This window comes from Lissotriton vulgaris, chromosome 10, assembly GCF_964263255.1.
Source record: "Lissotriton vulgaris chromosome 10, aLisVul1.2, whole genome shotgun sequence".
In the NCBI taxonomy this organism is placed as follows: domain Eukaryota; kingdom Metazoa; phylum Chordata; class Amphibia; order Caudata; family Salamandridae; genus Lissotriton; species Lissotriton vulgaris.
Window position 1 is genome coordinate 906,842,526 of NC_141698.1, and position 12,159 is coordinate 906,854,684.

General features: G+C 43.4%; 1 protein-coding gene across 1 annotated transcript in view; it reads left to right on the plus strand.

Moving 5' to 3' along the window:
• LOC147688989 (putative acyl-CoA dehydrogenase 6) overlaps positions 1-12,159 on the plus strand; it is an 860,942-nt gene that overhangs the window by 797,186 nt on the left and 51,597 nt on the right. The gene's annotated exons all lie outside the window — the stretch shown is intronic.

Genomic DNA, 12,159 nt, shown 5'->3' on the forward strand with positions numbered 1-12,159 from the left:
TACTGATAAAATAAATACAGTGTTCCCCGCATGTGATAGCCATGGAATCCTGAACCCTTAGTTTGTTATACTCCACCACAGCTGCAGCTTTTTTCACAAATTTGAATATAGGAGTTGTATAGAGTCTGTGCTCAGGGAACTCTGCGGTACTGTCAAACACCGTAACCTTGTCAACATCTATAAACATTGCTGCCCAATGTGTCCCAGCCTGGTCATGCGGGTCTGTGTTAAAGACTAGGGTGCATGGTCTTTCTGCCCCTATTTCGGCTGGTAAACCGTCGCTAGGGAAAACACCCAAAAAGTATTTCCTAGCGTATTTATGTCTGCTTAAGAAGTCACGTATCTGCACAGTATCCATTTCACAAATGTTTTTAAAGATAGTCAAACAAAATCTGCCTTGCGTGGTTGATCTGAATGATGCTGTCGAATACAGAGAATACGACCATGTTCACATTAGCCACCAGTGGATCTGCGAATCGTATTTCAGCTTTTAGATTCCCATTTTTGACCAGGTTGTAGTGATCACCATCTTCCATGTCAGGTGTCAGGTCGAATGCGAACAGCGTGTATCCACGGCCATAGCCTTCTCTTGACACCGCTACACCGCAGTCCCTTTGATGCTTTCCTGTTATCGAAACCAGTCCTTGATATTCCCTGATGTAATGACCGGCTGCAAAACTGGGGGTGTAGGGTTTTGCAGGAATCACATTGCCCTCATGGACCAGCGCCGCGTAGTTGATGTTGTAGTGTTTAAAATTGAAGGGGTTTGAGGCATAGGTGCCACTAAAAGCTGTGTTGTCCACAAACCCTATGATGATGAGCTTTGGTAGTTGTCCAAGAAATAAATTCTGCTGTTGTGTTAAGCGGGTACCTGCAGGGATGCTGAATACCTTCAGAGCTACTCTTTCCACAGCATACTTGGCGTTGGATATTTGCAAAGCTTCGGCGTGTGCTAACCTGACGCTCGGGGACACTTTCACTCTCTTTACAAACAGGCTCGCAGACAGTATGTTCAACTTGTACTGTTCTGCATCCCCGTTGATGAGGCAGAATGAGTCCTTGTTACGATTGAGCTTGACTTTAAGATCAATTCCGTTGATGAGCAGTTTATCTTGGAAGAAGAGGTCCGAATGTATGCGCCCCAGGAGGTCAAAGGTACGGCTGGCTGCAGCATGCCCCGCTCTTTTTATAAAGCCCTTATTATCACCATCCAGAGCTGTGATTTCAAAATGCCCGTGTGTATCCCTGTGAAAGAGACCAGCTGAAAGTTGTGTGTCAAGGGCGTCGCTACTGTAATTTAGAATGCTCTCAATGTAGGCTCTGTAGGCGTACATGTTATCGTTCTGGGTGATGAGTCGGTCGCCCAGGGTGATGTCCACTTGATTAAACATGGTAGCTAGAGGGTAAGCGATTGGTGCCACTTTAGCGTCATCGTCAATGTCGGACCCATCCGCTTTTACGATTTTACACATAAGATGCAGCAGAGTGTTGTTGAGATCCAAATACATATCCGTGGCCCCTGACACATAAAACTCTATAGGTGCCAGCGGTGTCAATGCTGCTAAAGGTGACACTTCCATGAAGAAGCTGTTTTCGATGCTGGTCTGCGTGGGTTTTAGACTAAACAAGTCCAACTCTGATTTGGCGCACTCTCCAGATCCACAATGTACGAAGGCCATGGCTGTGTGTACAAGGCTTTAAAAAATATTTACTTTAGAGCCGGTTCGCTTCTTCGCAGCTCTCTTCCGTCTTGGAGCTCTTCTTTTCTGAGGGCGTTTTGAAGCTGTCCTCCTTTTTTTATAGGGGGCTGGGGGGCCCCTGCGTCTGGAAACACGCCGTTTCCTTTTGACACTCGCTCGTGGTTTATACATCAAACCAGCTCCTTCTTGAGGTTGCTTGTTCATGCGTTCTGCAACTGCCGATGTAACAGACCCCACTACCTCCTGCGCAATGTTCGTGGCAGCCGCCTTCACATGAGGCTTTGCAATTTCATAGCCTCTTCTCAGGAAAGGCATAGCTCTTCTAAACAGACTCCTAAAGAATCCTCCTAATCCAGCCCCGTACATAACAGGTGAACCTTGAAAGTACGGTGGTCCTCCATAACCGGCTTGACTTCTGTAATAGTCTCTGTACATAGACGGATCTCCGTACGTTTTCATAACCACCATGATGGCTGCTTAATACCCTCTGTCGTGTCTAGGCCTTAAATGAAGCTTGACAATAACTTTCCCGTATTTAAAGGCCACCGGCTCAGACTGATCATCATAGATCATAATTGAAATAGTGTCAAAATGGTTTTTAGAAACTGCGACGTAGTCAGGTTTGTTAAATTGTATGTTGACCATGGTATTATTATCACCCTGTACATGCACCCACCTTAACAACGGCGAGTAACTATCACCTATCCTCTGAGACTCCACAATATCGCTGTACACGTAGAGCGTGTAGAACCCCCCATTAATATCGGGGCACGTGTGATCTTGTTCCACGGGGCTTTTCACATGTTGTACTGTCCCTAAAATCCTTCTTAATTTACCTGAGCAGTTAAATAGAGTGTTTCGATTTATGGATTTAAGAAATACCTTCCTTCTCACATTATCTAACACCAGATGAATATTCGGATGTGGTTCTATACTGGCTATGGATTTGTTGATGGCTTCGATAATGCTTGAAACGTGCGGGTAGTAGCCTGGTGGGAAGGATGTGTGTATGCCCATGGGGTCCTGTTCCCTCTTGATGTGAAACTTGGTTTCGGCAGCGGTAAATGTATTCCATGTTCTAGGGTATTGTATTTCTGTTAGGGCAACCTCCCAGTCCCCCTTCAGGTCCACAGCCTTAGCCAGTTTGACGGTGTAATTAGAAATCTGATTGTTGGGGAACATGTCCTTAGAAGCGTTGGATGGTAAGGTTATATAAAAGGGTGAAGTCTCCATCGTCGCAGAGGCTTTTAGTTCACACACCCTTCAGGGAGCTGGCCAATACCCAACTGTTAAATTTCTCAGGCCAACCGCGCCATTTGACATATGCCTGGCTCTTAGCCCCTGTACCTTTCCTTTTCAGAACTTTTTCAACCCTATACACCCTGTTCGGATCATCGGGCACCTTTTGTAACTCTTCCTTGTAAAAGGACCCAGACACCGTTTCCCCATCGTAGTCCTTTAACCTGTAAATATACAGCCCTTCCTTAACCTCCACACTTTCCACTATAAATATTTCATCACTAAAGGTCTGCTGGTAACCCTTCGTGAAGACTCCTTTCAGTTTAGAAATCCTTACGTGATCACCCTTTTTAAATACAGACTTCTTCACCATGGTCCCAAAGTTAGGCCCATACACATTTCTCCAAACATTTAACGAATTATCCTGTGTTACCTCTTCAGGGGCCATTTTGATGGTTCTATGATAACTGACATTATATACAGCTAAAAAAGCCTGTAGAACATCCACGTATCTGTATGTATTGCTGGCCGTAAAATACCTCCACATCTTAGACTTTAAAGTTCTGTTAAACCTTTCTACAACCGCTGCTTTTACCTCTGTGTGTGTTACAAAATGTTGAACATTGTGTTGCTTTAATAATTTCTGAAATGACTTGTTTAAGAATTCTTTTCCTGCGTCTGTTTGTAGTTTTTGAGGAATACGACCCTTAGCGAAGATGGCTTTAAAAGCGGCTGTGACGCTAGCTCCACTTTTATCACGCAGCGCCTCTGCATACGCGTACTTGGACAACACATCTATGACTGTTAATATATAACATGCGCCGTCGTTATGTTTTGCTATATCTTGAAGGCTGATTATGTCCGCTTGCCATTGATAATCTATACACGCATTAACGATTGTGGGGCGCCTCTTAAAACGTCTTCTGGCTGGCTTATGTAGTGAATACGCCTCCTCTCCTGATAACCACGTCTTCACCGCTTCTCTGCTTACCGCCTCCTTTTCAGACCTAGCCCTTCTATATAGAGCTGCGCCGCTTCCAAAGCTGCCAACTCCTCTTGTATCATAATACAGTTTTCTTAACAGGCTCTCCGACATGTTAGCGGTCATTACAGTACAGGAAATGGAAGACGCTTGTTTTGTGTAAGAACATTTTATTAAAAATAATGAGTATTACCAAATCACAAACAAAAGGGATTTCATATCTTTTCACAGTATACATAGCAAGTACGGTTTAACACATATACGGTTTTAGGCTGTAACATTCTACTACTTTACTTTAAATACACGCTATATGGTCACAATCCATCAGGGTTTATCTATTATAAAATAGCCTTTGCGGTGCCATGGATACCACTTTTCTGTTTTTTAGATACAGGTTACACAAGCGCCTTTCTATAAGTCTCTGTGCCATCTTTTTGTCACAGCACACACCTGTGCCTGGCATGCTTCTTAGTTTTGCGTAGGGGTCGTTGGCATAGCGTATCTCCTTGACTGTCGCTATCATGATCTTCAGCATGTTCGGATGGACAAAACTATTTTCAGCGCTCAGGCCGTGCACCACCCTTAACAGCTTATGCATCTTGTACGGGTCTAGCATACTACATATGTACCGGATTACACGGTCTCTGTATGATCCGGATAGACACTCGTGCGCCCCCTGTTCAGGGTCGTTAATACGATGGCCGAAACACAGGCTGTAATAGTCCCTTTTGACGCATGTGTATACAACCACAGCTGCGAAACCTTTAACACTTGATATGTCATCAGCGGTGAACCCAACTCTGGTGAACCCTGGCGTTGGATTTTCAGAGTCGTCGTTCTTGGAACACTCTTCACACTCCGTAGACATAGGTGCCCCCGGATATGTGGAACTCCCCGTCTGGTTTGCACAGCATATACAAGACAGATTCAAGCTGCGACCTTTTGCAGTCTGCCCCTGGGCATCAGTTCTTTTCGGTGTTTCATCCTAGGTTCAAAAGATAAATATTGACAGCCCGTTAGCGTTAGAAAGACAACAAACTTCCATGTAAAGGCTCTACTCCTAACTTTTTTTTTTTTCGACTTACCACCATATTTTCACCACCCTCTGCAGCGCCTCTGAAATCTTGAGAGTCGGTAATATCCATTGGGGACCCTTCATCTTCCACGCTTGTACCGGGCTGTTGCACAACTACTTCCTGAGGACTCGTCATGTGAACATCCACGGTTTCATAGATGGGTGTGTTAGGAACGGGTGCTCTCTAGAGGGGTCAAAAGTAGATTAAAGTTTGGTAGTTGAAGAAATAAAATACATCCTTATGCAAAATGGTTGCTCCTAACATTTTAACTCACCTCCACATTTTCACACCCCGCGGCGGCTGCTCCGACATCTTGAGAGTCGCTAATATCCATTGGGGACCCTTCAGCTTCCACGCTTGTACCAGGCTGTTGCACACCTACTTCCTGAGGACTCGTCATGTGAACATCCATGGTTTCATAGACGGGTGTATTAGGAGGAACTATGGATTCTTCCTCATCCTCCAACTCCAAGAGCATGCTTTGCTCACACGCTAAACCGTCACTCGAACACTCGCTAGAGCTGCTGTCACGCTTAATCGGGGGCACCCGGCTCGGCCATTGCTTAACAAACCCCCAGCCAGAAGGTTCTCCTGGTTGAGCATTATGTTCCATTACCGCAGGTCTGGTTCTGTAAAAGCTACTGACGGGGATCTGTGAGCCACCAAACCAATGTTTTCTCTCAAGTGGTTTGTAGCTCTTCCTTTCTGCCATGGTGACCCTTCACGTTGTCCTGCGGCTGCTTGCTACAACAGGCTCCTGCCAAAGGCTTATATGTATTCATAGAAATCACCACCCCTAAAAGAGGCGTATACCTCTACACCACAACAGGGACACATGGCTATAGGGCTGCTTTGCCACGCCTCTACCCCTAAAAAACAACCCGCCCCCTGTGACTCATACGCCCCCTTCCGGGACACCTGCCGGCCCTTGTCAACACACGGTCCACCTGTCACTTGTTTGAGGTCCGCAGTTTAAGACCAGGACTGTTTAAGACCAGGCATTAAACAGTCCTGGTCTTAAACTTCTGGCCTTAAATTTGGCAGCTCTGTCAGCAAAAATGGACATGCCATGGATTGGCTGGCAGCAAAAAATGGACATGTCCGGGAGTGCTCAGGCCTGGTCTTAAACAGTCCTGGCTTTAAACTGTCAAAAATAAGGCCAGAAGTTTAAAACCAGACATGTCAAAAGCTGTCAAAATTGCGACCAGCAGTTTGCGACCAGCGCTGTCACTTTTGCGACCAGGATTTTTTGATGGAAGGTATCCCTTCTTACTACTAGTGTATACCGGCTCTGGCATGTTGGCTTGAAGTAATATTGCTTTGGAGAGAGGATCCTCCCAGTTGAGCTTTGCTTCCAGACATAGCCTCAGGTAGTCAAACATGTACACACTCTCAATATCTTTGTTGTCGATTTTAAAAGATGCTTTTAGTTTCAACTTTTGCTGGAGAATCAGAAATGTAGTCTGTTAGGTGTTAATTGCTCAGTGCTTTTTATGTTCACAGAATAACTCTAAGCCTTTTAGGAGGTGATGCGTAGCAATTACAGTATGAACCAGTAATATTGCATCATCCGCTAATAAAAGAATAGGAATTGGTTCCCCTCCTAGTTTCAGAACGTCTAGGTTTAATGCAGAGAGGGTAATACACACATTGTTTAGGTGTAAGTTAAACAATGTGGTTACCAAAATGCAGCCTTGTATTGATTCCAAAGGCCTGTGTTCATTTCCTTTTGGAGCCGCAGTTCATCCCAGCTGAGTTGTTGCTTTGTAATTTGACAAGAATATTCAAAAGTTTGTCCTGGATGTCCTGTTGCTTACGAATGTTCATAAGGTTGGTCTTCCACGCATTGAAAAGCAGTTTTTAAATCAATAAAGACCCTATTCAAAGATAATATTTTTTAACAACACATATTTGCAGTAGATTAAGTACAGTCGCATAACTTTTTTTTTTATTTAAATGATTTTTATTGAGGATAAATAGCACAAGAATTCAAAAAGAACAAACAATCGGTTCCTGTAAAATAAGAAGCATACATGCATGTAAGGCAAAGCAACAGCATAATAGGTGGTAGCAACCAAACTATATAAACCATAAACTTCAAAAATTCAAAATATATTGCTATGAAGTATAATTATACAAAGAGAATAGAACGGTAAAGGGAAAAAACATTGGAATTAGCAATAGAAAGAACCTACGTGAAATAAGAAAAGATAGGCATATTCAGATAGAATAATAGTAAAAAGTCTTATATAAAAGACAGAAAAGAGAAGAGAAGAAAAAAGGAGAGAGAGAGAAGAGAAAAGAAAAAGATCTAAATAGTACAAAAGGAAAAACTAGAAAGGAGAATCCGAAGATAGAAAGGTAGTGAATGGTAACCATAGTAAATCAGATTTAATACTCAGCTGAATTGAAGTATGAGACGCCATAGCGATTCTATGTTCATCACATATTAAATTCCACCAACGTAAGAGTTGTCTTTCTAGCAAGCTAAAATAACCTTAAAAGCTATAGCAATACATAGATCAAATAAAATTGGTATTGGGAAAATGAATCAAAATCAGGGGACAAAGTTCCTAAAAATACATTGTGAATGCTAAGTGGAATATTATAAGAAAAAATCAATACACATTTTGACCAAACAGTGTTCCAGAAATCATGTAGCTTAGGACAATAAAACAATAAATGCATTAAAGAACCTTCAGCAGTAAGGCATGACCAACACGATGAAGAGACTGATTGATTAAACGTATGTACGAGAAGAGGAGTAATAACATGATTATAAATAAAATTCAGGGATTGGGTACAGTCGTATAACTTGATCAATTATACTTTCAAAAGTCTACATGAAGATACGTGATGAAGTACCCTTCACCCGTCCATATTTCCAGCCCTGACAACATTATATTCCCAAACTTTTTGCCTACTACATCTAAAAGGGAAATTGGACGTTGATTAGTCTGATCCTCTCTAGGCCCTTTCTTATGGATAGGAAATATAGGAGGGTGCTCCATGAAGCGGGTAAATTCTTGTGTAGCCAGATAGAGTTAAATACTGATGTCAGGACAAATACTTTGGCGGGGACTTTACCAGAGCTGGGAGCTTTCATTGGTTTTTGACTCTGAATCACCTCCTAGACCGTTTGCTTATCAAGCTTATGGTGCCCAGGCTCTGAGCGACTTTCCTGGCTTTAGGCAATAGATGACGATTGATCTACACTCCAATATCTCTGGAGCCATTTTGCTCGAAAATGGCAATTGAATCAGACTATGGAAGGCTTGTGTTAGTATGGGGCTGGTACAGTGTGTAAAAATGATGGATCTATGCCTCCATGTATGAATCCTAGTTGTTGGGAGGGCTCCAACAACCCCTATCTTACCAACTCCCAGAATTATTTTAGTATTCTTCTCTGAAACGGGCCTGGAGTGCATCTCAAGCTGTAAATAGATGTTGGCCTTTCTTGAATTCGATCAACGTTTATAGTTCTTTTTTTAGTTTCATGTAGCGCATTTTGTCATGTGGGATCATGTCTGTTTTTCATTGTGCTAGAAATGCACTCTTGTACTGATGGCATTCTTTGTCAAAACATTTCAAATAGCTGAAGACGTTATTACGCTCAATATGTAGATCATGCCGTGAATGGGCTGTTTCAGCCAGAGTGTGCTTGAATTGACAAATCTTTTCAACTCATTGGGAACCTGTACCGCAGGCTATAGAGCAAATAAGGTAGTCTTGCTTTCGAAGTGCAAGTGTACTTGCAAGTTATTGCAGTATGAATCTCCAGGAACTTATTTTCCTATTAGGATTAAGGATAACATTGCATGATGGACATAGTCTACCGCTTTGCCGGCCACTCAAACCTGCTAATGGCATAGATAATGAAAGTTGCTTCCACTGACATTTTGAAAACCAGATGCTGGGCCTCTCATTACAATATGATGTAATCAATTGTATTTTCTCGGTTCTCTACTCTAATGGCTTTTGCTGTAAGTGTTTTACTGTGCCCCCTCTGTCTTTCTCTTACTGTTTTTTCCCTTACTTGTGCTTTTTTCCCCATGCCTCCATTTTTCCTTTGTGTCCCCTTGCCTTGTACAACTCTCCCCACTGCTCCCCCAGTAAAATGACATCCCTCACTATGGTCATTTGCTTATGGATTTTCAAACTCTGTCTTTAGTGAGTTGACTCCAACAAGGTGATGGATGGATTGTTTGAATTAATCTCAACCCTTGGCAATCGCTCAGGCAGCATTCTAGCCCATTTTGTTTGCCCACCATGCCACTCTAAAGGCCCGCCTTTTGCAAATCCGTGTCAACCATGCTTCTCATAGGAGCATTTCCCACCCCGACCTGCCAGATGTGGTCCTCTCCAGAAGGGACCACAAGCAAACCAAGACAGGTTTGGCCCTAATAGGTGCTCGTCAGTAGGTTGTAACTTGAGTCCAGTGGTACAGTGAGCACAAGACCCACGTCCGCGCATACACGTCGCAGTGCACAAAAACAAGATGATGGATGCAATGCTGAATTATTCTGAACCACTGGACTCAAGCTGCACTTTAGTGGCAAGCCCCAACTAAGGTGAACCCGGTCTTTGGTTGCTTGTGTTCCAGTTCAGGCTGGAATGTTCCTGTTGAAGCAGGATCAATGCTGATTTGCATATGGCTAGCTAATCTGAGGTAGTATTGTTATCAGGAAAAAAACGGATAACTGGGGATGCAGCACTGACTAATTGCCAGTGGCTGGTATTTATTCAAGCATTCGACCAGTCACTCTTTTGTGTACTTCAATGCAACACCATAAGTGTGACAGGTATGCTGATATATGGGACCGCTGCTCACTTTATCACTGGAACCAAGCTTCACCCAACTGACGATCCCTAACTAGTACAAAACCTGTGTTCGGTTACCTGTGTATTTGTTCAGAGAGGACATGGCTTAGCGGTTCAGGCTAGAATGCTCTTATTGGAGAAGGAGCAAAGCTGATTTGCATATGGCTTGTATTAATCTGAGGTGGCATTGTTGGCAAAAAACGATTATGGGCTGGGATGCAGCTCCAATCAATTTCCTGTGGCTGAGAATAATTCAAGCAGCTCACCCATTGCGTTTTTGTATACTTTCGTGAGTTGAAATAACTTGCCAGCACACAACCTTCAAAATAATTCATGCACCTTAAGCTGGTACAACCGTACCTTGGCGAGAGATGTAGATGGGATTTATGATTGTATGTGATGTTCTTCAGAGAGTGGCAGTATTGAAATGGGTATTGGGGTTAGCACTTGTGGACCCGTGCTAACATCAGCTTTTGGATAAAAGTCCCCATAAAGAAGGAAACTAATGACAGGATATTACAATTACCAAGTTTAACTCTTTTATGAAAGATCAGCAGCGATTGTCCCTGTAAGTATTGCGTTATTTCGATTCTTCCCTTTCTTGCAGGAAGGACTCTAGACTAAGTGTAAAATGAGTGCAGTCAGGGGGACTCTACAACGTTACTTGACGCCTGTAAAGTATATTTCAGAGATTGTGGGAAAAACTATTTGCAGACTTTCATTTTGCTAATTTACCAAGAAAAATGAAATGCAATGTTTAAAATGTTTAACCAACAGTTGAAGCTAAATATTCAGCATATTCATACCCGTTCTCGGAAGACCCTTAATCCCTTGTGCAATTGACTAAACTCCAAATCCTGCAAAACACGGCGCCGAGATTGGTTCTGAACCTTCCGCCTAGATCCTCGTCTGCCCCCTGTCTGAGATCTTTACATTGGCTTCCTGTTAGACAGAGAGTCCAGTTTAAGACCCTCTGTCTGACTCATAAAAACATGTACGGAATAGGCCCTGGTTATTGGTCCAAAAAACTATGATGGTATCAGCCTGGCAGGTTGCTCAGTTCAAGAAATGAGTCCCTTCTAACGCCCCTCCGAATTCGCACAGCAAGATGTGGAGAAAGGTCCTTTTCCCATCTTGCACCTGAGTTCTGGAATAAACTCCCTCTTAACCTACGCACTATTTCAGATCATAACTGTTTTTAAATCTTGGCTATTTGACAACTAAACAAGTATCTTATCAGAGCCGTCTGCAAGTGCCATGAGACTTCAGAGTGATATGTGCGCCATACAAATGTACTTGATTTGATTTGATTGCAACGGTCCTTTCACACGATTTCATTTACATAGAAGCCACTGTTTTTCAAGTGTGATGCTGTTGTAGAACAAGGCAGCCTAAGGAAGACTGACATTTGTGAATTTTGCTCTAGGAAAAAAATCTCCTGCTGTATTTCTTATCCAAGTCATGTCTGTAAATTATATCTACGTGTAAAGAAAAAGCGACTTCAGAACAGCAAACCACAGTTTTGGGAATGTGATCGCCATCAGATCAGGTGTATTAACAAGGAACTATTTTATAAACGCTGCACCTCACACTGAAGCAAAATAATTGTTAAGGGATTCTAAAAGTGTAGAAGCAGATGCCAGTGTTAATGATGTTTCCTATCTGGAAACCTCAAATCTTTAGAAACGAAACAGAGCATAATAAATGCAAGCTGTTCAATGTCTTGTACAATACAATTCTTTTACATCAGCACGGATTTCGAAGACTGTGTGCTGGATCACAACATGTACTTGACTGGTGATATTTGTTATGTGGATTATATGGCGCAGATCGACATCAGTCCAACGCCGTGTCCAAATCGGGGATAAGGCTGCGGTCGGCTTCAGTTGGGGTCACAACTAGCGCCGGGGCTTCGTCACTGGAATCAGCGCCAGGGAAGATACCATGAGGTTGACATTTGTAGATCCGGATCCAGGCCTGGATATTCGGGGGCCCTCTGGAACCGTGGCTTTAGCTGCCGGCATTTAAGGCCCAGGGCCCCAACCGAGTCCGCAGCTCAAAGGCACGCTGGCGGAGTCAGGCTGCCCAAAGATGCCATGAAGTGTTTCGTAGAAAGCTCGACGCTGGGCAGGGAATGCTCCGGGAAAGCCGGTGAAGGCTCCGAAGACTGAGCTGGAGAGCAACGACGCTCCGATAAGCGCGTCATGTCGGCTGACAAACAGGGCGAAGAGTGACGGTGCTTCTTCGCCTTCTTCTTGTGCTTTGACTTACCAGAGGAATGCTGAGACTTGGATGACGAATGGTGATGGTGGCTCCGTGACTGGTCCTGAGACCTTTCCCT